The sequence below is a fragment of the Eleutherodactylus coqui genome, chromosome 11 (genome assembly GCF_035609145.1).
Source record: "Eleutherodactylus coqui strain aEleCoq1 chromosome 11, aEleCoq1.hap1, whole genome shotgun sequence".
Lineage (NCBI taxonomy): Eukaryota > Metazoa > Chordata > Amphibia > Anura > Eleutherodactylidae > Eleutherodactylus > Eleutherodactylus coqui.
Window position 1 is genome coordinate 22,845,199 of NC_089847.1, and position 23,067 is coordinate 22,868,265.

Sequence of the window (23,067 nt, forward strand, 5' to 3'; positions counted from 1 at the left end):
CCCTAGCCAACATCACTATCCCAACACCCCCCTACCCCCTCCTTAGTGATTCTTTCTCTGCCCCATTCCTCATCCTCTGCCCCCCCTCCCTGTTACCTGTGCCCATCACCCACCTGTGCTCCCTGACCGCTCTCCACTGTCACTGTCCCAACTCACCATCCCCCCCCCCCAAGTGTCATTCCTCTACCCCCAAACTCATTCCTGAACACTTCTTCCCCCCAGTCCCATCACTTGCCCCCTGAGTAGTCTCCTCTTGTCCCCTCTTGTCCTTCACCCCTTAGCCCCCTGTTGTCCCTCGCTCCCCCCAGCCCCAGCCCCTCTCCTCTCCTCCCCTGTCCCTCTCTCTCCCCCCTCTCCTCTCCTCTCCCCTCTGAATCTCATTGATCCAGGCGCTGGTAATTAGCCCTTCCCGTCGTGCCTGTGTAATGAAGCACATGCGCACTGAATTAATCAGCCATTTTTTGCAGGAAACTAATTAGCAGAATAAAGATCCAAAGAGTTTTTTTTTCGCTCGGCGACCATCAGATGTGAGCGCGGCTCCTGGTGTCCGGAGCTTCTCCCCCCCGGCTCCAGCCCACAGCCCTGCACCCTGCACCGCTCCGGGGCTCAGCCCGAGCGGCTTCATGGGACCCCGGGAAGAGCCGGATCGGACTAATCCAAAGAAGAAGAAGAGCCGAGCCGAACCGTGCAGCGCCGCCGGTGCGCACCCCGGACCAGAGCCCGCAGCCTCAGCTCCAGTAAGTGACAACTTCTACCCCTGCCCCCCTCCTCCTGCCAGGGGACCCCCGGGCACCTCCACTGACCTGAGCTCCAGTGTCCGGGGGCAGAGCAGCCTCCCCTGCCCTGTGTCCACTTCTCGTCCATGTGCTGGATGCCTGTCACACTGTGCGCTCCACACTACAGCACTGGCTCCTCTGTCATTGTGCCTGCCAGCCCTGCTCTCTACTCATACATATACACATAGATCCAGGCACTGGTATATTATTACTGCTGTACTCTGCACATCACTAGCATTGCTGGGTGCACCCTGCACGGATCTATATGCACATCACCTATAGACATGATATTAGCTGCCGTGCTCCATCACATCTGCACTTATTACATAGGCATACTATATGCAGGGCATAGTGTTTGCATATCACATTAGATTCTGTAGGCACTGCACAGATGCTGTATATAATGGGCACTACTGTATAGTTGCACTCTTGAATTACTATAGTATAGCCACCTCACTTAGATACATTGTGTGATCTGGCATCCCACCTCACTTGGATACATTTGTTATGCCTGTGAGCTGGTATAGTATGTGCATATCATACAAGCACTATTATTTTATGGAGCTTATGCTCTGCTATAGTGAGGGTTCATCATTTATACACAATATCTTTTGCCACTGCCGTCCCTTCTTATCTTATTGTGGATTTGGCACAATCTAGTAATATTTACAAATAACTTTTTTGGCTATTTTCCCCCTTCTTTCCCTTGATTGTGCCCTCAGTGTGGGGTCTGGTGTGGAGTGTGCACATCCTATAGCCAGTATTGTATCTGTTGGGTAGCACCTTCTTGTGCCACTTGTGTCCCCTGAATCGCCTCTTAAGATATGACACAATGTAGCATTCTTCCTAATTACCTTGTTTGTCTTTATGGCTGAGGATTGTACAGTGATTTCAGCGACTAGATGTCACCTTGTATACTGATAGAGGCAGAAGCAGATTCATGTCCTGTGTTCCATACACCCCAGGATCAGTATAGGAGCCTACGTGTGATGCACATAGTATGGGATGTCATTCCCTTTGTCAGTCTGGGAGACCTACCTTGATGTGCCATATTAAATGATTTTCCGGTTTTCTTTTCTCGAGGTCTAACTTTTTATTTCCTTTTTTTTTTCTCTCGGTGCATTGTAAAATGTATTGCTGGCTATTGGGAAAAACACAATGTAGAGACGATTTCCATAATCAATAAGTGTTTGTAGGAAATCCTTTTCCTTCATTTCCTGTACTTTTCAGCTGTGTGGACTGGACAGTCGTCTTCCTTCTCTAGGTGCTGGGATTCTTCTGGTGCTTATGTCTCTTTACGGACGTCAGGCTGTGAACATGGATTGCTGTGAATTTGGAATATGGGGGATATTATATGATAGTGTACGCTCCCACCCGGAAAGTACGTGCACGTTTATTCTTCATACTGCCTCTCAATTGTAATATACATATATATACATATGTGTATATAGATTTCTTTTATGTCATCGGTGCAGAAGACGGGGTAATTGGGACATTTGGGCTATACAAAGTGTCATATTTTTTTTTTTTTTGGCTCTTCCTTGTGTCGAGGTCACCTTTACATACTGTTGGTATCAGAGGTTGACCTGTCCCTTCCATCAATACATCCTCAGAAGTGGTTTGTTACTAGGCTTCTGTTAAAGCATGTAGGATGTGGACGTTGACCAGCTGGATATTCTTTTTTTTTTTCATCATCTCGGAGGTGAAAAGGTAGTGATGCTGAACATCCCTGGTCCTTCAGATGGGTCAGTGTGAGACCCCATCCCTCCCACCCTCCGGACCGTCTAGCTTTAATCTGTCAGTACAACGTTGTATGGTGCTTGACTCTACATACGTTCCCATACTTTTTTTTTCTGTATCTTTCAGCGTCTCATACAGATGTGTGGGTTGTTTTATTTATTTTCCCTTTTTTTCGATACATTTCCATATGTCAATTTTTAGATTGTATTGCTTTTATTTTGCCTTTTTTTTAAATTTATTTATTTATCTTTTCATTTTTTTAAATATTTTCTATATTTTTTGGAGATGATTGTTTATATGGCATTCAGGCTGTAAAGCTAGCTCCAAGCTTCATGTACCGTGGTCAGTCTGTAGCTGTGGGTTAGGCCTGTCAGCCTGTCAGCCAGCCTTGAATATCCTCTTTTATTCTATATTTATTTTGCTTTGCCCCTTCGACGTATGGAAAGGTTGCCTAGGCTTGGTGATTGCTTCCTTAAGGGTCACATCAAGTTCGAAACCGTGAAGAAAGGTGCAGGGAATCCTGGAAGGAGAGAAAAGCTGCCCAACAAAACGGGGTCAGCTCGTATGCTAAGAGGCGACATTAACAAAAAGAGAAAAGAATACCAACTGCTTTGGTTTAGTTTAGTTTTTTTTAATCTTTCTGGCCCCTTCCTCCCTCCAGTTTTTTTTTCCTCTCCCTCCATTTTTCACTGTGTCCCTGTCTCTTGTGTTACAGATTGCGACCTGCCTGTGAAGTATTTGCTCTAAAGCTTAGCTAAAAACAAAACCAGCAAAAACCCTATTGAATTCAGGCAAATAAGGTTAGGTCTGCAGATCATATTACAAAGCAGTTTTGAATATACTGCCCATCGCACCAGACCAGTTATTCCTGTTGCTACAACTTGGAGGGGGGGGGGGGGGGGGGGAGACATTTAAATCGTAATTTGTTAGTACAAGAAATGGAAAGTATTTTAAGCTCTTTTCTGCCTGATAATTCAACGTGAGCCCAACCCTTCTTTTTTTTTTTTCTTCCTTTTTCCCCTGCTTTCATAGCTTTTCAGGTATGTCTCATAATGAATATGACATTGTAGTCAGGGTTTTGTTTTTTTTTTTGTATACATTTTTTCTTACCCCATCCCCTGTATTTTTAGTATCGGCTTTGTCTTTCTGAAATGTTGGAAGGAAGTTGGCTATGATCCTGTGGTTTTGTACTTGCGCAACATAGTATCACGTTTGTAATCGCAAAATCATTGCCGTGGTTCTGAATTTTCAGTTGTGGGGTATTGCACAGTGTCAGATGCATGTGCTTGATAGGTTCCCACTACCAATCCCCTGTTGCTCAACCACTTGGGGCTTTAATGCCACAATCATGGCATGGCTGTGATTCGAAATTATGGACTAGTGGCTTCGCTGTCATATATCAGCGGATGCAGTTAAGGCCTGCTATCACTTTGGTTGCAAACCAACCACCATTGTTATTATTTCTCTTTTTTTTCCCTTTTTTTTTTTCCTTTCCATCAGTTTCCAGCTGACTCGTGCAGTTTTGAGGCCTTGCAATATTTTATTTAAGTCACCTATTTTTTATGTATTTTTTTTTTTCTCCCCCCCGACACGAACGGTTTACCTGCGACGTGGACGTCCTTTCTGTGTTAACGTGCTGGCAATTTAAATATTTTTAAATGCCACTGGCCCGACGTTGGCTTTCTTCGCCCATCTTCCTCTTCTGTTTTCAAATTATTATGTAACAGAATCCAAAGCTGCATTAAAAATTCAGTATTACAGGCTGATTGTAATGCTGCCTCATTAGAAGCTCTGTCTGGCCCAGTATTAAGTCAAACACAAAGCAAAGGGCTTTTAGATTTTAAACACCAATAAATATTAAGCATCTGAACAGGAAAACTTGCAGTGGCCGAAGCATTTGGCTCTCCTCCTCTCTGCCCAACACAGGCTATTTTATGTATTTATTTTTGAATCTTTATTATTATTTATTGGCATGTTTATATTTTTTTCAGCCTTTTTTTATTTGCATGACTTTTTTTTTTCTTTTTGCAAGCTCACATGTAAATTCCATACACCAAGGTATAACGATGGGATAGTGTGTGTGGATGTGGATGTCTGCTTGTGGTAAAGGAAGTTCTTTTAAAAATATGATAGATTTTAGGGTATTTTCTTTCTACATTTGGCCCATCAGAGACCACTTCCCCCCCCCCCACACCCCCTTCCTTTTTTCACTTTCCTTTAGTTCCTCATTTCATTTCGGAAAGAAAAAGAGGAGCGAGAGAGGAAAACATTGTGTAATGAATGTTCAATTCATTTGCAAATCCCGACTCTCTGATAGTCTCCTGCTGAGAGAACCGAAAGTGGAGCCCCCTTCCTCCTCTCTACCATTTTGGGTCTCTAAATTGTTTCACGATTTTTTTATTTTTATTTTTTATTTTTATTTTTTAACCTGCTATGTCCACTTTAATTTGTCACGCATGTAGTTTTTTTTTCTATTTAGCAGCTGCGTCTTTTTTTTGTTGTTTTATTTCACATAAATCTGTTTCAGATTGTGTGGCCTGGGCGCACGATACGACAATGCTTAAGGAAGCAAATTAAAGCATCCAGGAGTCGGGGGTCCACACCATCATTTTTTTTTTCTTCCAGTAGCCAGCAATGGCTTAAAGTGCTTGTGCGTGTTGACACTTTGGCTCGCTAGGAAACCCTAGGGTAACCTCTTCGTGCCCCTCTACTGCTGGCCTTTTGTTCAATGAGAATTGAGCTAAGGTGCTTTTCATTGTGACTGCAGGGAATCAGGAGATCTCTGTGTGCTCCTTGGTTTTAGAAATCCATCTGACTTTATCTTATACCAGGGGGATAGTGAACAGTAAGGAAAAGAAGTATTTATATAATATTATTATTTTTTTATTATGATTTTTTTAATTATTTTAAGGGGGGGGGGTGCACCTGTAGAAAACAATGCTGTGGTTGATTGTAATTTTTTGCTCTGGTCTGTGTACTACCCCCAAACCACTTACCTCCGCCTTTTTATCCTTGGTGGTTGATGATGAGCGCAACATCGCAATGAATTATGTTGACTTTTTAAGAAAAAATATATATATGCCAGAACACCGTCCTGACAGCATCTACCAGGTTCTTTTTTTCTTTTTCGCCCCCACCCCTGCTCCCCCCAAGGGAGCTGTAATTTTCTCCCCATCATATCCTATATCTAATACATGAGAGAACGGCGATGCGAGGAATATTTGTTTTTCTTTTGTTCTCATCTGGTCTGTTACGTCTTCAGCTGTGTTGTTTTAGAACCTAGGCTGTCTTGTACGCACCTTTTTTTTTTTCTCTGATCCCTTCGTCTTCCACATCTAATCAGAAGCAGGTACTAAACTGGTCCTCCAATGCCAGCGCCGTGTCAAAAATCGCCATTATTTGTTCCCTTTTTTTGTATTATTTTGAACCATATATGTTTTGCCTGTTATACGGCGTAGCTTGGGCTATAGATTTTTTTTTTGTATTTTTTTACGTATATGTATATCTGGAATTCACATCGAAGAACGACGGTGTGTATTTTTTATTTACTCATTTTTATGACAATGGACTTTTATGGTTCTGTGGAGTCATCTGAGCAAGGAGGGGTGTAGATTTTGTTTTGCTTGTATGTTACTATAGAGCCTGAGGGTGACTTTAGGGGTTGATTTTTGATGGTGTTGGCGCTGGGTGTACCTCGCATCCTGGTTACTAAACCCTCGACCAATCTCAGAATATTTCATTTTTTTTTTTTTTACCTCCCTCCTCCTTCAATCCCGCCTTCTTCTTCTTCGAATATCCAGTTAGAAAAGCTGAGCATTAGTCTCCACAGCAACAGAACCTGAACGACATTTATCAAGATATATAGATATATATTAATTTGCTTGGGGGTATTGTTATGTATAGAGGGGGGGGCGTTACTTGTTCTCTACATCTTCTACCTGTCTGCCATTAAATCCCCGTACCTGGCCTTACGTCAGTCTTAACAAAATCGGTTTTGTATCCGTAGCACATTAGCAGCAGCATTTCCGCAAACCTTGTAGGACTACGATTCAGGCGCGCACGTACACCTAGCCGTATCCGGGCCTGCACGCTTTGTAAGGGTAAATCCACCTCTTTTGCAGAAGACCATATCGAATTCTACCAGTAGGACGGTTTGGGTTTTCACAGTCGTGTTAATAAACCGATATTGTACATTGGATAGAATGTAATCGCTGCAAAAGTTTTTAAAGGGGCATTGAACCTAAAATCTGAGGCTTTTGACAGAGTTGCTAATATCTTTCTCTGTAATGTGCATGTATGAATGTTCTCAAAAAAGGAGAGAACGTAATATTTTCTAGACTTCATCCCATTGGAACACCTTACAGTAAACTCTCTCCAACCTGGAACTTCTGCTTACAGAGGACAGTTACATACAGTATGGCAGGATTGTTGGTGGGGTTCCTTTAAGAGAAAAATGTGTGTAGGCCTTCTGCCCATTCTCTTTGCTGTTGTCACTTCTGATGACTTTTGAACGTTTTTGGACGATCTCTCCGGAGTCTGAGCCTCTTGTGAATTGATTTTCTGGTCGTTACATGCCTCTTCATCTATGTCGCATGTATATAGGTTAATAGGGCAGCGCTTCCCTTTTTTTTTTTTTGGTACCTACCGATCTGATTCAGCATATTGAAGGTGGGCCTTTATGGAGCTAAAGCCAACCGGGCCCCAACTGCACATGAACCAGCGATACCCGGCATTAGGTGGCACTGTCTTAAAGGGTCTTGCAGGAAAAAAAAAATCTAAAGAAATGAGTCGGAGCCGTAATGCATTGTTCAGGGTGTTCTGCTGTGATTTACGTACTCGGCAGGTGCTTCTCACGGACGCTGCGTCTTCTAGAAGCACGGTGTAAGAATTTTTTAAAATCTATTTTTGCATTGCCCCCGACCGCAGATGCCTCCTCGCTGCTTTTTTTTTTGCAGCTGGAAGTCATTAGAAAAATGAATATTGAACATAGATGAACAGCCACGGGATAGTATGTAGAAGATGGGAGGCCGTAAGAGGCGATGTTATGCAGGACATGCTGAGGAAGCTTAATATACCCATTATTGATAGTAGGTGGTAGATAGTTTTTGGGTTTTTTTCCAATACGCAGGGTTCACTGTATATACTGTAATTGGCAACCACTGCTTTATAATGCATCTGTGGACTTATACGCATAGTTGAAGCCACCGAAGGGGATGGCCGACCGTATAAGGGTGCAGTCAGAGGAAATAGTTTAATAGCATTGATAATTCTACAGCTGATACTTTTTTTTTTTTTTATAGCGAGTACCGACGTGATGTCATCACACTGGCCAATAATAAGCAAGTATATTAACAGGGGTTCATGCAGTTGTAGAAATGACCAACCTGCACAGCTCAATGCCTTGGACATCATAGTGTTGCTCTGGCCCTTTAAGAGCTCTACTGTATTAAAGGCAGCCATGTGCTCATTAGGGATATGGCATTTTACATCTGAAGCTCAGACTGCCTTGTGCCAGCACTGGAATGTCTCCACCGTCCCGCTATATCTCCGTGATCTGTCATTAATCTAGATTCAGATATCAGCAAGTTGCTATTGAGATGACTGCTTGTTGGAGTGGGGCTGCTGTTCATCCTGCCTGCCAGCTGTATGGTCCAGACCTGCACTTCCTTATCTGATGATGGCACGGTCCCAGCCACCCCGTCGCCCCTCCCAACCCTCCTGTGATCTTGGTGTCCTCTAAATATTTCTTCTCTTTCCTGGCACTGCGCCCCTCCCACCTTCACACAGATTCATGCATCCCCTTTGTCTCCTGCAGCACCGGTGTGCATGGCTTTGGCAGTTTGGGGTTTAGATTTGTTCCTATTAATGCTTTTCTTCCGAAGCCGAGCGTACGCAGCGCAATATTTAAGCAAGAAATGAAATAACGGCAGGAATTTTTATTAGGTCATTGTGTTGACATATTGATGGTTAACACTAACAAACAGTACTGTTAGCAGTCACTAGGCTCGTGTTTGGGCAGCGATCAGATCCAGGCAGTATGGGACATTCTAAAAGTGATATTGGGTCAGGAACGCTAGCTTTTTTCCTTAGGGAGAGCACCTAGAAGGTGAGGGAGGAGACTTATAAGGCCATGCATGCTCCTCTGGGTAATATGCAAATAAGGGAGATGGAACAATATGTAACCTAGGTCTTTTTCGGCCTTACATAATGTCATCCAGTTCAGCCTATTAGCCCCCAGTGTTGATCCAGAGGAAGGCAAAAACCTAACTAGCTGTTGTGAAGAAAGCTCCAATTCAGGGAATAGGAGGGCTGTAATGGAAACTTTTTTTTTTTTTAATTTGCACCCTAGTAAAAGAAGTTTTCGGGTACCTTTACACAGGATGTATCCTCTACCAACTTTCCACAGTGGAAAAAGGGACAGCGGATCTATAGGGGTCAAATACGCAACCCTCGCATTTCAAAGGCTAAATCCGCGATCGGAATCCACTGTCAAAAGCGGCGGTGCAATCTGACAAATCTCAAATACACTGCGGATGGTGCACTGAATTGTTCCAATCTCATCCACATGGCTTCTACTGTGAGTGATGCAGCATTTATAGCCGGTGCGAGGGAATCAAAGGCCTGTTTCACACGGACGTGTGCGTATTTGCGTGCGCACTTTTTGCACACCGGAGGTTGCGTATATGCGTGCGCAATAGCTTTTTTTATTGTATTTTTGCGCACACAAGTCCTGCACAATTGCATGTGCAAAAAAACCTCCATGCACTGACGCTTTCAGCCATTGAAACGATTTAATGAGTTCAAGATGTGTTTGTTTTTCCCCTGTACAAAAGTGCAGGAACTTACAGCATGTTACGGTTTTTTTTTTTCCCGGCATGGCTAAAATGTGCTACAAAATATGCAAATGTGAATGTACCCATCGAAAGCAATGACTTGCATTTTTTACGTATTGTGTGTGCAAAAACGTCTGTGCGACACAGGCCTTAAGGCTATGGTGACACGGGACGGACTTGCCACAGAGTAGCGGCAAAATGGATATGATTTTAAAAATCCCATCCACATACTTTTAAAAAAAATGCATGGCGGAAAGTGATCCACAGAGCGGATTTTTGATCCGAAGCATGTCCAGTCTAGTGGATCGAAAGCAAATTTCACCTTTTCAATTAAATTCACATTTGAAGGGGTGATATTTGCAGAAGATCTGCATTGAAATTTGTAACAAAATCCGCCACAATTCAGCTAGATGTCCGCGCACCCCACGTGGGTTCACATAGTGGATCTGCTGTGGATCTTGCACGGCAGCAAATCCACAAGGAACAATCCGCATCTCCCAGTACAGATCCCCCCCCCCCCTCCCCATTTAGACTCTGCAGTGAAAATATGCAGCATAAATTAACATTTCAGTTGGCTGTGAAGTTCATGCGGATTTTTCTTGCACCATGTAAATGAGATTTTCTTTTTTTTTTTATATGCCACGGCTTATTCTGTAGACGTGTGGATCTTCCATGCAGAAATTCCGCAGCATTTCCCCCTTGTGTAGACGTACCTTTAAGGCTCTTTCATGCAGGCGTCCTTTTGACGTGGAGTTAGCCACGCTAAAATAAACGCAACTAACTGAGCCACAAATCGGATGACTGAAGAATAGGCTTCACAAAGTTGCGCCATTCTTCGTGATTTTTGTCGTCCATTCACACAGCTGGCTGCGGTGAAATAACGCCGCAGTCCCAAAATTCTTCGGTCGGCAGGAGTACTATTTAATTACTTTAAATGCCTCACTGTCAGTGTTTAGCAGCGCTTGCAACTCCCTCTCACTCCCTTTTTCGGACAGCTTCCAATAGACTTCCATAAGAGTCTATTGGAGCCTCCGGAGTTGGTCTGTCGAGAGATAAGACATGTCCTATCTTTTAGTGCACCAAGAAAATTCAGCATGGAAATTACGCGCCCGTGTTCTATCTTTTCACGCAAAAATTTTTTTAGGTGCGTCAAAAAATAATTTGTCCGAAGGAAACCATTGCTTCTAATAGTTTTTTTTTTTTTTTTTAAATTTTACGCGCCTACATCGTGTCAACATGACGCTCGCGTGAAAGAGCCCTTAGGGCCCACATGGGCGTAAGCGCAAATTCACGTGCTTGAACGTTTTTGCACTCATCTGAGCATCGCGCTGTACTTTTTTGCGCACACAGGGCCTGTTCATACGCATGCACAGCACACACCCCCACCCTGATTTAAAAGGCTATTTAAGCTAACGACGTCCAGAAGCGTTCTCTTCCCGGTGATTTGCGCTGTATTTTGCGTATTGGGGCCCTTTGGTGCACACAAACAAGAGTCCATGTGAGAAATGTGCACACAAAAAAAGAAATGTGATGAACCAAATCACCCGTGTGAAGAAGTCTTTAAGATGCCCATACAACGTCAATACCTGTTGGCCAAACGCTCTCTTGCCCAACAGTTATTTCTCCCGACTCCGCCGTCCACAAGGACACTTCGTTTAACCAAGCGCTCACGTGTTTTTAACGGACAAAGGGGAGTAACCCGCTACCAGACACCTCTGACAGCGGCTTATCGTCTCGAAGAACCAAGGAATCGGACGATAAAATTCATAATTCCCTATCCATCTGTCCCCCGTCATCACCCATCGAGAAGAGTTAGGAGGCCCATAGACGTACAAAAGTCGTCCAGCATCGCGGAAATTGGCGCGTTCATACGACTGTTCCGTAATGTATATGGAAGCCTTTAGGATGTATTGGCGGCCATGGATCTGTTACTTTCCGTACCCTTAGGCCATACAAGTGTATTGCTGATCCATGTACTGCGGCCCGCACTGTACCTCTGTGTCCTGTCCCTGCGGCACATGGATTCTCTATAGGGTCTCTGCACCCGGCAATAATTGTGTGAACGCCCACCTGATTGTAGAGAGGAAATTACCACATATAACCGAAGTTACGCAACATTACAGGCAGGAAACAAATACATGAGCAATGACTCAAGTGTGGAAGAGTGTGAGCAGGAGGGTATGCTTCATGTCTTCCACTGGGATTCTAAACTAGTGAGCCCACTGTAGGGTTCTGCATAGTCCTAGAGATGATTCGAGTTGTCCGCAGCTCCCACAGCACAGCCCTGTAGGCCTCACAGACCGGCCCTTCTGCATTCTTCTCTAATTTCTCTTTTATGAACCTAAAACTTTTCTTCTTTAACTCTTGTTTCTTGTAGCAACAGGATTCTGGGCAGCGATGGGGGCCATGTAGGAGAGGGCTTGTCGGAATACAATCTGACATCAACTCCTTCCACCCTGCGGGAGTCTTGGGGTGCTTTCACACAGAACAGCAGCGTTGTGGAATATGCTGTCCTGCGGGATATTTAGCACCAAAATCTGCATTTCTAACATGCAGAATTCTGGCGGCAATTCTGCATTAAAATTTACAGGATTTTAGGTCGGCGTTCCAGGACAGCGTATTGCTGTTGCGGAATTTTCTGTCGCATGTGAAAGCACCCTTGGGCCTCATGTCCACGGGCAGACTTGATTTGCAAAACCCACAGTTCAAACCGCCTATAGGGAAGCATGGGCATCCGCATTTCAATTTACACATGCGGATCTGTTGTCCGGATTCCACATGCAGAAAACAAATCAAAGCATGTTCCATCTTTGTGCGGCTTCCGTGCTGATGGCTTCCATTGAAGTCAGTGGAAGCCATCCGATCAGTGGCCCATCCACAATTGATATTGCGGACAGGCTGCGGATTCCGCGGGTAAGCAGGAGTTTTAAAAAAATTTCGCACACATCCGCAGTACAGAAAAAAAAGACCGGCACAGGTACGCAGGGTCCCGGCCACGGGTAGGGTCAGATTCTGCTGCAGGTTCCCACATGTGGAATCCCACTCGCCCGTGGACATGAGGCCTCAGGCTATGTCCACATGGGGCGGGTTTTTTGTAGGAGGTCTGCAGTGGACATTCCTCAGCAGATCTGCAGCAGAAAATCCACACATTTGGTCCAGATTTTAGTGTGGCATTCACCCCTGCCTCCCCCTATTTAGAAGAGGTGGATTCCACACCAAAATCCGGTGCTATAATTGACCCACCGAGGAATTAAAGTCCGCACAAGTGTTTTTATTTGTCTTTTGTTTTTTTCTGCAGATTTTTGCAATGCAAGGCCAGAATCTGTGGCAAAATCCACCCCATTAGTTGCAGAATTTCCCGTGTGGAGATTGGTACAACCTTAATACATAAAGTTAGCCTAATAACTATTCTCTCCAGTGAGTGAGGAGATGCTTATGAGTTAATCCCACTAAAGCAAGAATGCAAATTTAATCCAGGAGTTATCACAAGGCAGCTGCTATTCTTCCCTATGTTCTAGAATGATACATTCAGCCAAGAAAATGTAGATTAAGTGGTGTAAATTCCTCCTCACATGCAGTTAGTTGGATCCGTCTGGCTGCAGGTTGTACGGGATCCTTCACACCAGCAGAGTTCTTCTGTAGGACGCAGTTGTGGACTTTGTGAAAAAATGCGGATTTCGTGGATTTTATAACTGCTGAGTTTGTTTTGTGGAACGTTTTTCAGAATTTCTTGCTTTTTCCCTCCGCAGACTTTAATTGTGGAATTGCACCTCCTGTATGTTAGAAACCACAACAAATCCACAAGACGTTATTAACTCTGCAGCGGAAACAAGACATGCGGATTTGAACCCCTGTAGGACAAGATGGGGCTACATACCCTGTGAAGGGCACCCAATTTATGTTCCCTGATGAAATAGTGCAAGCAACAAAAGCCTAAGGCCGTTCTCACACGGCTAAAAAAAATGGCGTGAGCAATAAATTAGGGCGAATTAAGACAGACATGGTTTTCTCCCGTTATGCGGCTGTGATCATGGCCTCATAACGGGACAAAGCGAAACCAATGATTTTGTTAATTGTACAACTGGGAACATATAGGACCTGCCCTAAGTCTCCGGACGTAGTGAATAATTGGGCAGTACGAAGGGTGTAGCTAAAGGTGCAAAAGCTTATCTTGGGGCCCCCCAACTTCTCTTAAGCCCTTAACGCCGAGGTGTAACTGGAAGTTCCTGGGCCCTAATGCAAAATCTGCAACCGGGCCCCCAACTATAATACTTTATTCATAGTACTGGGCTCCCTATATGGAGAAGAAAGGCCTTATGGGCCCCCTAAGACTACTGCGCCTGGATGCAGCCGCATCCCCTATAGTTACTCCAGTGGGTGGCACCTATCTTCCCGCATCTTTTTACAAACTCCTGCGCTCTGGCACAGAGTTTGAAAAGCCAGTGAAGGGGAAGGGATTCCCCTCGTTCAGTCACAACTACACTCCATCCCAGCGAACGTAGTTGCGCCCATGGTCATCTGAATAAGCCTTAAAACCACAATTTAGCACGTAAATAAACCAATGTGTGACTGGACACCTGGATTACGATGGGTTCGTGTGCCTTCAGTCTGTTGTAGACAGACTGAATATATGCTTGTGTGAATTGACCCTAAAGATGAACCTAACCCCATATGGGAGATGAATATATTCCTGACTTGCATCACACAGTCCCAGGCTTCTACCATTGTCTCAGGCCTGAACATCTTCAGGATGCCATGATTTTCGGTTTTGGAGTTTGACCTCCTGCAGATAGACCGGCCCTGTCATTACCGCTGCGGTAGAGAGCGGCCCTCCATCTCCATAGTGACTGAAACGCATCCTCTAGAGGTGCACATTTTGTGGTTGCGAGGGGGGGAAACTTTTTTTGTCTACTGGCTGCCCCACAGAGTAAAGTCACGTTTCAGCTTCCTGAACTTCTCTAAACTTTCTTCTCTCCCCATATGTGCCTCCTGTTTGCTTCAGGATTCTCCACTGTATTTTCGGATGTGCACAGACAATGAAAGTCCCAGAGGCCTGACCATTGCAGACTGCAGGACGTCCTTCTTATTTCTGGATGTAGGATATTCCCCCATTACCTGCACTTGGCTCATTCACATCTATTGGGACCCCGGAGATGTGTTTGTTGGCCTTGGGCTAACTACTTTCCTTCTGTTACACCCCTCCCTGGGGCACTTGGTGCTAATCAGGGTATTTGCTTTGATTTGTTTACGAGTGTGTTAAATAATTGTAAACAGCCCCAGTTTCCCTCCCTGTGCCATCAAACTCCATCAATTAATCTGTTTGAATGTGAAAGGGGATTGCAGATTCCCTGTGGGGTTAATGTTTATCCACGCTTCCTCTACACAACATTAACAAGGAGGTCTCTAAGCTGCCAGGGGGAGGATTAGTGACCTCACACCGGTAGAATGGTGCTCCCCCAGAGACTGCAGTGTGGCTTTCAGGGGGATTTGCCTTTATCAGTTTGCAGGTAGATACTACATGTCCCCCCTGGAGAAGTGATCTCTACAACTCCTACTGGAGGAATGGAATTCAGAGGAGGGGGGAATCAGAAGGGGAAGTTCACAGAAACAAAGTGATAGATATGCAAGTGTGCTTCAGTCATGTGACCCAGGAGACTTCTTGTTATGTCTGTATACAATGCTGTGCACAGGGTGTGGACGCATGAACTCTGTAGTGAGCACAGTGCCAGTCCTACAATCCTAAACTGGCCATAGACAAAAAAGATTTTTCCTGTAATCAAGACTAGATTGGGGTTTTTTTCATGTCTGTGCTTTAAAACTGTATAAAGCGATCCTTCAAGTTACAATAGCCTTAGGATGCAATGTATCCAACATGCATGTCTTTCCTGGAATAGTGTAACTTGGAACCAGATCAACATACAATGTCACAGGCAGTCCTGATCTGTCACACTTGGACCTATCACAGGTAAAACATCTGTATTATGGCAGAGCAAACCCTGATTGGCTGTCAGTGGAGTCCTGCATTATTTATATATATATATATATAGTGCTGTCTACCTGTACTGCTCCTCTGGACACCAGCAGGTGAGGGCAGCTTCATGGTATTTTTTTTGACATGCTGTGTGGCATGTACAGGACCCTGCTGTACTCGTACAGAAAGTGATTTACAGTTTCCGGCAGCTCTTTCTGACTTTTATAGTAGGACTTCATTTATGTTTATTAGTTTCCTATGTAAAGGGATTCTGGGAATTTTAACTATTGATGACCTATCTTGAGGATAGGTCATCAAAAGTTGACCGGCGGGAATCTGCCACTCTGGATCCCTGCCGATCAGATGATTGTCTGGCCTGCTGTCAGTGCAGTAGACTGGGTGTTGTCATCAGTGGTCAGGGCCGGAAGTGTAATAGGAGGCATTGCTACCATTGATTTCAATCGGAGCGACGCCGTCTATCATACTTCTGGCCATGATGACAACATCCGGCTTGCTGTACTGATGGCAGGCCAGCTGATTGGCGGGATCCAGAGTGGCAGATTCCCATCGATCAACTATTGATGACCTATCCTGAAGACAGGTCATCGATGATAAAAGTCCCAGAATACTCCATTAATCTTCATTTGGAGCCTTGGAACCATTAGTGTTCCATAGAGTTGTAGTCTCAAGTTACAATATTGTAACATACAATCATCACCGCATAACTGAAGGGGGTTGTCCGATTTGTAGGTCCAGCGTAAAACCAGTTCTCCAAGCTGTAAAATAACAAATAGGTGTATTCTCACCTCTCCCCACTTCCGTTGTGTCCCGTGCTGCCGCGCATGGACTCCCCTCTGACATCACATTTACAGGCTGCCCCAGCCCGTTTATGCGACGTCATTGGTGCTGCAGCCAATAACAGAGCTCGGCGATCGATTGTCCTGTAAACTGTGACGTCCCGTAAACTGGGCTGGACTGCAGTCAGTAATCAAACAAGGAGCGGAGGACCGGGCAGCGCCATGGGGCACCGCGGGACAGATGAGTATAGGCCTATTTCTTATGTTAATGCTTGGGGAACCGGTTTTACACTGGACCTAGAACTCTAACAACCACTAAGGGACCCCGGTGCTGGTACGGTTTTATAGACATTACCCTAAACCTTACCACTATAGCAATAAAGACTTGCAACTAATGTAAGTTTTTAAACCTGCCAGATCTTTTTTTGAGCCCGTCAGTACCAATCATTTGGTCATTATGGACGCATTATTAATTGCCCTTCCAACCACTAACAGGTCTGTCTGTGATATGTTCTGTCATTCTACCAATCCTTAGGAAGGGCACTTTTGCAATGTAGATGTCTTGACCCTAGAACTTCCGATCTGACATAAGGAACCACTTAGAAGACCCAAGAACACGTGATCTTGGAGAAACCGTCCTACCATGTCACAAATGCTCATTTTCTCCTTACACTACCCAATACCAATATAAATGCATATATAGAGACTCCCCCCTCCCCCCCCCCCCAACACCCTTTTCTTATGTCGCCGACAAATTAAAATCGGTCCATGGGTTCCAATTGTTTCTTTCATCAAGCTGTGTAAGTAGAGAGCCCACTAGCATCAAATAATGTGGTGAAAGAGATGTGGGGGCTAATTAGCACGCACCTCCTCATTAGAGCATTATTGTTTTTGTCTGGCAGTGTGTAAGTACTGGATACTTGTCTCAATGAAATGCAAAACAGCAATTAAGCCCAGACCTGTAGATATGATGTAGGGAATCAGATGCCAGGGTGGCAGAGAGAGCTGTCTGCTTGAGTGGGACATTGCTATTCCATCCCACGATACCGTTGTTCTATATTTGTTAGCCCGGCCGCCGTATTTCGTTGCGGTTTATTTTGCTCTTATATCTATCTTAATTTCCAATCGCCATCAAACCTCCTAATGCACGATCCGGTCCCGAAAGCCTCATCTTACGACTCTGGCCTGCGAGCCTAAAATGGAATTCTGCAAATGTGGAAAGAGCATTTCATAATCTGCCTTTCACCTTCCAAGCGACCGTTTAGGCAGGGGCCGCTCGCTCTTGACTTATTTATTAAACTTAAGCCATATCTGATGATTTCTGATAAATTGATAAGAGGAATAGTGCGAGTCAATAAAGATGTAGACAGTTTGCCGATAGAACCCCAGAGTTATTGATTGAGCAGTAAATTAAAGTCTTACTTAGAAGCTGCCGATATTTCTAATCTCTTCCCTCACCAATTACAAAGCTGGCGGCTACCTCTAGCCCGGGGCTACGGAACACAACAGGACAGAGATGAGTGACGAAGGGACGGGTCTTAAGGCTTTTCCACACTTTGGCGACTGAGTTTCCGTCAAATTTATTTAATTTTCTGATCTTTTTTTTTTTTTTAAGTTGGTCATCAGGAACCTTGGCTCTGACCTGTCCAAGTGGAACAATAGGATAAGTTATCTGACATGGGATGAAGCGATGGGCTCTCAAGTGATCTTTTGGCTGATAAGCCGCTTTTAAGTCTCTTTTAGGATTGAAAAGTCGGCTTTCTGGGGAGTTTAAAAAAAGTCTCTTGGTAAATTCTGTGTTCTTTCTAATACCCCAGAGCGAAAATCAATGGGAGGTATAATTCCTACACTTGTCCTACAGCGCCTTTCATGTATTCTACATGATCCCTCCCCGAGTACCTGCTCCCGGCGGTCCGGGATGTTCATTGAGCACAACTGGAAGCCATATGGATACATTTTTGTTACCTTTTATGGAAACATTTACATTAAAGCTAAAAAAAAAAAAAGTTTCCATCCCAGAATATTAACATTCTAGAACAGCCGTTGTCGAAATACCTCGATGACCTTTCTAAGGCGCGTCCAGTATCCTCACCTGTGAAATATGGTTTCCTCGCCCCTAACGGTACAAGAGCTGAAGAATGTGCGTGTGGCTGGGCAGTGTATTAAACAAGACTTGAGTGCAGGAGGCTAGTATATCAGAAGGAGAGATAAGCTGAGCTCCCTGATTGTGGATCAATAAAGGTTAGTGACATCATATCTCAAAGTGAGAGAGCCTTCTTAATGCAGCTCTATTTATCAGATGGGGCTAGAAGCCAGTAACCCTTTTCTCACCTGTCATGCCGCTGTGTATATATATATATATATATTTTTTTTCCCCTCCTTGATCTTCTTAAGCATAGAGAGGGATGACACATACAAAAAAAAAGACTGCAGTACATTTCAGAGCAGTTACCAAGCAAATCTGCAGAGTACAGTCATCCTGGCGGCTTCCTCTGTTGTAGTGTGTGTATGTATATTGTTGTGTGGGTTGGTGCAGAATGTTTGTTCATACAGGCTCGCTGAAGTATCTGTCTAGGAAATGACTTGGGAGCTCTCCAGAAAAGCCTCACTTCCTGACACAGTGATGACTCGACAGCCAAGTTCGTGTCCTTTAGGAGAGGGAGTGACTACACGGGCAGATGTGAATCAGTAAGTGTAAAGCGTGGCTTATAGAACAGGTTTGGGCAGGTAACAGAGGGGTGTGAGCAAAGAGCGCGCACTCCGGAAAACACACAAACCAACACGACCAGCCACAGACCTCTGTGTGCCCTTAGCCGCCCAATGCCCTACTGGCCTTTGTTGGCCTTCTGTGGTGTTTACTGAAGGGTCCATTGGGAGTCCAACACTCTACATCCAGCATGTATTTGGCTCCGTGCCTGCCATTGACGTAGCTCGGATCGTAGACAGACTTGGCATGCAGCAAAGAGCCCGGGGCTAGCTGAAAAACGGGCACCATGCCACTTATGTTCAGCGGTTTTTTGAAAGCTTTCTTTTACCTGCAGCTGCTTTCTTCCAACATCCGTTACTTGTGCAGAAAGTGGCCTTGCAAGGTCTACCTGTTTGATCAGAAGCCGTAATCGCTTAAGGTATAGCATTCTGATTTTGCGCTGGTTCTCAGATAAACCCGCCATACTTGTTGCTGTAACGTGCTGAGAAACAAAGCAAAAGATTTTGTTTGCTTTAGAGATTTGCGTTCTCATCCGGTGTATAGGTCATGATTGTTTAGATCCAAGGTGGTGGTGTGCGCTGCAGCAAAAGCTGTCCCTGCATGTAGGATTTTGGTGCGCCGTGGAAGTGTGTGATTGCATACTACGTTTCCCTGAAAATAAGACAGGGCCTTATAATAATTTTTGCTCCCAAATATTTCTTTTTTACATGTATAGCTGGACGCTATTTAAAAATCATGCTAGGGCTTATTTTCAGAATAGGACTTATTTTCAGGGAAACAGGGTATATGCTGTCATTGCATCCGAACACATAGGAGGTGGAGTTTGGTGTAGAGTGTCTGCAGCAGACACTTTGCAGCAGATCCGCAGCTCAAAATCCACACTTTTTTTTTTTTCTTTTGTGCATCACATGTGAATGTTACACGGGCATAAAACACGCATTAAAATCTGTCTGTATTTCACACACTAAAATTGGACACGCTCATGTGGGAGGGGAGCCTAGGGACCCCCAGAAGCAGTTATCCTGTGACAGCTGTAAACTGTGTGCCTCCATAACTATGATGTAATTTCTGCAGCATTCACACAAGTGTTGCGATTTTCGGCGCCCACATCGTGCCCGAAAATTGCAAGAAAAAGCAGCAACCAATTCGTGGCTAAATCCGTGTAAATGAGCAATTTCTGGCTCATTTACACGGCCGGGTGCTGCGTAGATACCCTGCAGCCTGGAGTTCCTTCAGCCAGCAGTACTTCAACTGGCTCAATAGAGTCAGCTGACGGTGTAGTAGCACTAGCCACTGCTAAACTCCCTCTCTTTGCCAGCAGCTCCTATGGGAGCTGCCAGCTGATCACGGCCGAAAGATAGGGCAAGTCATATCTTCTCCGGCTGCGTCAAAATAACGGCCTGCGTATTTGGCTGCCGATGTCCAATCTTTGCCGGGCGCTTTTACGCGGCTAATAATGGGCCATGTGAATGAATGCATTGAAATTCAATGCTTCACATGCTTGTGTGATAGATAGATATATTTTATCGCAGCTACATTAGCTGATTAGAAATGCCTGTGTGAATTAGGCCAAAGACAGTCATCCTCAGTCTAGAGCAATGGTGGCGCAACAATAGCAGAGCCCTCCTTGCTGATATGCGCTGCCATCGGCCGCTCACCACGTTTGTGAATATGGGCAGGGGCTGCGGCTCCCCTGTCGGTATTTCCTTCGCTGCACTGATCCTGGCGCACACTGTGACGTCGTGTGCACCCTGATCATGGTGCACACTGTGACATCAGTGTGTACCTGGGATCAGCACTGCTAGCTGCGCCGAATAGAGGAGGGGGTGTTAATATGGGTCTCGGGGAGGGGAGGCGTTATTACTACTGGAGCAGCTGGGGGGGGAGGGGGGGGGTCACTGTTACTGCTGGGGGGGGGGGGTCACTGTTACTGCTGGGGCTGCTGTGGGGGGAATCACTGTTACTGCTGTGGGGGGATCACTGTTACTACTGGGGCTGCTGTGGGGGGGGGGGGGGGAAATCACTGTTACTGCTGTGGCTGCTGTGGGGTGGGGGATCACTGTTACTGCTGGGGCCGCTGTGGGGGGATCACTGTTACTGCTGGGGCCACTGTGGGGGTGACTGTTATCACTGGGGCCGCTGTGGGGGGGTCGCTATTGCCGCTGGGGGGGGTCACTATTACCACTGGGACCACTGTATGTGTGTGGGGGGGGGGGGGGGTGTTAACGGTGAGGCCGCTATGAGGGGTCGCTGGGGTATGTTTACACGTGGCGGAAATGCTGCCGAATGTCCTCAGTGGAAATTTCCGTGGCAAATTCTGCAGCATTTCCGCATCCAAACAGCAGTCAAAATCTGCACCCGGCCTATTCTGAAGCGGCCCTGCCCTTTTTATATCGATGGGGGTAAAATCACACGTGGTGATAAGCCCCGCCCCTGACATGTTGGCACTTTGCGATAAATAAGTGGGTTTTGGGTTGCAGTTTGGACACTCGGTCTCTAAAATGTTCGCCATCCCTGATTTGTCGTCTTGGACTGATAGCGGGTCAGCGGGCTGAACCGTTGGCACCTAATCTTTCCCTGTCTGACTATTGAGGACTGTATAGGAGGGACACCTCCAGCTCTGGAGTTTTCTGCACGACAATTTCTGCAAAGTGTCTGTAATTTCCTCTTTTTCTTAATCTTCCAATTCATCCAACACCAATTCTGTTATCTGTGGGAGAAAGTTGTCCTGCAGACCCCGAACCGGTATATAGAGAACCCCAAATCTGCAGGTTTAGTGTTCCTGCCCTTTGTGAGATGCTCCCGGCCTCTGTGTAAGGACTGACCTGCGCCATGCGGATGAGGCAGGCATTGGGGGGTGCTGTAACCTGATCCGGTTTAGAAGGGAGTGCTGGGGGGGAGACTTGGCAAGGCCCTATTGTTGGGTCAGGGGGAGGGTCTCCCAGCTGTGCGCTGCCCTGAGGTTTAGGGCATCTTACCTACGGATTATAATATTAATTACTGTCCAGACAAAGAAGGATTTAGTGAAACTGCTCTGGTCTTTTCCTAGGGAGAAGTAGCCTTCATGCATTTTTCAGCCTGAGTGCTGCAGACCTGCTTCTGCCTCCTGGGAGATGAGAACAAAGAAATAGTACTTAACATTAACCCCTTCAGCTACTGGCTGGTCTGCAGAGGATATCAACCATGACATTAAAACCACTCACCTAATAGTGTTTAGGTCCCTTCCTGCCACCAAAACAGCTGTGACCCATCAAGGCATGGACTCCACAAGACCTTTTAAAGGTGTCCTGTGATATCTGGCACTGACATGTTAGCTGGAGAACCTTTTAAAGCGTTTGTGACAAGTTTTAAACTTGTCTTAAATGAGGTTTTCCGGGCTATTTCAATTGATGATCCATAGATAGGTCATCAATAGTTAAATGGCTGGGGTCTACGGCTCCGGACCTCAGCTGATACGCTGTCCGGATGCCTATTATCGGTGCCAAAACATAGCGTACAAAGCGGAAGCAGATAGCGCCGACACTTGTGTAGTGACCAGTGTTGGTAATTACAGGCGCAGCTTCCATAAAAATCAGTGAGAGTTGCACTTGCAGTTACCAGTCACTACTTGGGTGTCGAAGTCTTGTGCTTTCGTTCTATATACTGTGTTTTTGCGCCGACAGTGGCCACTGAAAAGCTGATCTTCCAGAGCGGCGGACTTTAACTGATTGATCAATTTTTGCCTACCTATCCTGAGGATAGAAATATCCTGGAAAACCCCTTTACGGCCCAATGTCCGCAGGAGGATCTGATTTGCGGAATCGCCCAGGCGGAAGATCCGCAAATCAAGCCGCCCATAGGGATACAAGAGTGTCCGCAAACTAAGTAAAGCATGTGGATTTGCAAACCTTTTGGTCTGGGGGAAAAAAATCGCAGCATGCTCCATGTCAGTGCAGATCCCGCACGGACGGCTTCCATTGAAGCAATGAAGCTATCTGATCGACGACCCGTCCGCAAATGGGTCGCGGATTCCTAATGAAAGCAGGAGTTTAAACATTTTTTTAAAAACTCCACATGTGCGGCAGCACGCTCCCGCATGTGTCCGTAGGGAAGAAAATAAAGACCCGGACGGGTAAGACCTGCAGGATCGGATTCTGCTGCGGGCTCCTGCATGTGGAATCCGATCTGCCCGTGGACATGAGACCTAAGAGTCTGACTGCTGGGACCCCCATGGATCATAAGAATAGGTGCTGAGTCTCCCCCT

General features: G+C 45.5%; 1 protein-coding gene across 3 annotated transcripts in view; it reads left to right on the top strand.

The window, feature by feature from the left end:
- Window positions 1–373: 373 nt before the first annotated feature.
- The window catches only part of ZFHX3 (zinc finger homeobox 3), a 90,870-nt gene continuing 68,176 nt past the window's right edge, over window positions 374–23,067 (top strand). For 2 of the 3 annotated variants that reach the window (XM_066582480.1, XM_066582481.1), the window contains exon 1: window positions 375–737. The gene's annotated coding sequence lies outside the window, so the exon portion shown is untranslated. Of the gene's footprint in view, window positions 738–23,067 lie in introns of all 3 variants that reach the window. The other variant, XM_066582482.1, reaches the window with a different exon arrangement.